A 2,305-nucleotide genomic window follows, 5' to 3' on the forward strand; every position below is an offset into this window, starting at 1 on the left:
TTTTTAATATGACAGATTTTGAGAATCCAATGGATATACAGGTAGTATTTTGGAAATCATGATTTATGAGTTAAATTGTAAAAAATCATTACCCCAATAACACTAGATTATAACAGAATCATATAATCATTAAAGGGGTTTTTGCTAAAAATAACATAAAATTTGATTTTGAATACAAAAGTAGATCTCTGATGCAACATTTAGCAAAAATAACCTAAAAGGATAGTGAAAAGACAATATAATCCTGTATGACCAAACAAAAAAACGGATGTCATAATTACTGTTTAAACTCTGACGAAGTCTACTTTAAACTATTAGAAGTCTATTAGTAGACTTATAATAAAGTTTATGAAGTCTACTATGTAATTAAATCATAAAAATTAATTTTAAAAATAATAAAAAATAATATTGGTTTCAAATTTGCAGTCATAAATTAGATATTGGTAACCCTATTGCATATAAATTATTTTTTCATATTTATAAGTTAAACTTTATGGTTTCAAATTAAGAAGAACAAAATATTTGATTTAGTGTTTATATTTAGTAGACTTCAATATAGAAGTCTACTAAACCGAATAAATACCGAAAATTGAATCGAAATTGAACTAACAAGGAAATCTATAAAATCGAATAAATTAACTTAACCGATATTTAAAATCAAAATTGAACCAACGAATTTATGAGATATTAAACCAAAAATGTTATCAAACCGAAATTAATTTCTTGTAATCAATGAAAATTAGGTTCTAAAATTTAGTTAAACCAAAATTGAACCAAAGAAATTTAACTTTTCCAAAACCAAAATGAAAATTAGGTTTTTTTATCCTACTATATAAACGAACTATCCCTAATAAAACCCTTATTTTATCCCAGACATGCTCTCTCTAAAACGGCGCTCTCTCTTCTCTCTCACCATTTTTTTTTGCTTTTCATTCTCTTTGTGAAGCTATAGAGAAGCATGGTTGCTGTACGAAGCTGTAGTGAAGGAGCTGAAGAAAGAAGATTCAGGCGAGCTCAAGATCTTAAGCGGTCGTGAAGGAGTATTGAAGAAGATGACTCATCTTAGTCTCTTACCGAATCTCGCCGCTCCTCACAGTCTCTGGTGTGAGGTAAATCATCGTTACTCCTTTTTTCCTCTTTAAACCCTCTAAATATCTGTTTTTTTGTAGATCTTAAAATCTGTTTGGTTTATTTTCTTGTTGGCTTTTTGGACGAAGCTATTGCATTTTAGCTTACACGTGTTGTTTCTGATAGATGGCTTTCGTGATTTGGTCTCTCCATGGATTATAAAGTTTTCGCATTTGGTGCTGTTATTTTTCTTCATATATCTTTACTTCTTTTTTTTTTTAAATCGTATATCTTTACTTCTTGATATCTGGCTTCAGTGTCAGTGTGTCACAACCACACATGATTTCTCTATTGATAAAGAAATACGATCTGCTGAGTCTTGCCTTTGTAGCAGAAGATTGTTTATTTCATGTCGTTACTTTCTGTGCTAGTTGAGTCTGGTTTAGATATCTTCATCTTATTTTCTAATTTAAAAGTTTGATTAAGCTCAGATATTTGTTGTTCTATTATTTTCCAAGTTTTGTTATTGGTATTTAATAACCTTTCGATGAAATACTGAGAGTATGTATATTTTTTTTTGCAAGAAAAAGTGAAGACAAAGCATCCCCAGCTGCCAAAAACTCAAAACCTGTCTCACTCAGGTGGACCAAGCAGAGACGCTCCAGCAGGGCAGGTGTTACCGCAGAGGAAGACTAATGATGATGCTTGTATCACTGAACTATACCATTTACATAGAATTACTTTTGTAATATTTAATTTCATATACATATATAATTGGAATCTTTTTTACAATCTTTCAGTCACCGTTAAAAAATTTAGTCTTTTATTTTCTTTATTCAAAATCGTTTGTTCATGTTGGTAAGAAGATGATCCAAATGTTAGGCCATGTGATGATTGATCCAAATGTTTCTTCTTTTAGTGTGGATGTAGAAGATGAAAATATCACTTTAGTTTAGTGTAAAAACAAAACTGAAGAAGTAACAAAAGTAGATTTGGTAATAACAAACCTGAAGAAGTACTAACAAAAGCTTCAATTTTACATTTTAATTCAATGTCACAAAATGTTTGAAGTGAAACCACATAAGAAGCATATTAGTAGACTTCAAAATTTTGTCACCAATTCAGTTTTTTTTTGTCTAAATTATAATTATCTTATGTCATTTTAGTAAGTTCAACAAATGTACAATCATCACTCAAAAAACAAAAAAAAATTCTACCTCCTTAACCATTGCTATTA

The 2,305-nt window shown here is 29.4% G+C and overlaps 1 long non-coding RNA gene across 1 annotated transcript; it reads left to right on the forward strand.

Annotated features, from left to right (window-relative positions):
* The first annotated feature begins 861 nt into the window (after positions 1–861).
* On the forward strand, positions 862–1,882 carry LOC112084104. The gene is made up of 2 exons (XR_002898075.1): positions 862–1,109; positions 1,653–1,882. It is a non-coding gene; the product is annotated as an uncharacterized LOC112084104 (long non-coding RNA).
* The last annotated feature ends 423 nt before the right edge of the window (positions 1,883–2,305 follow it).

This window comes from Eutrema salsugineum, unplaced genomic scaffold (assembly GCF_000478725.1).
Source record: "Eutrema salsugineum unplaced genomic scaffold, Eutsalg1_0 scaffold_5, whole genome shotgun sequence".
NCBI classification, from domain to species: domain Eukaryota; kingdom Viridiplantae; phylum Streptophyta; class Magnoliopsida; order Brassicales; family Brassicaceae; genus Eutrema; species Eutrema salsugineum.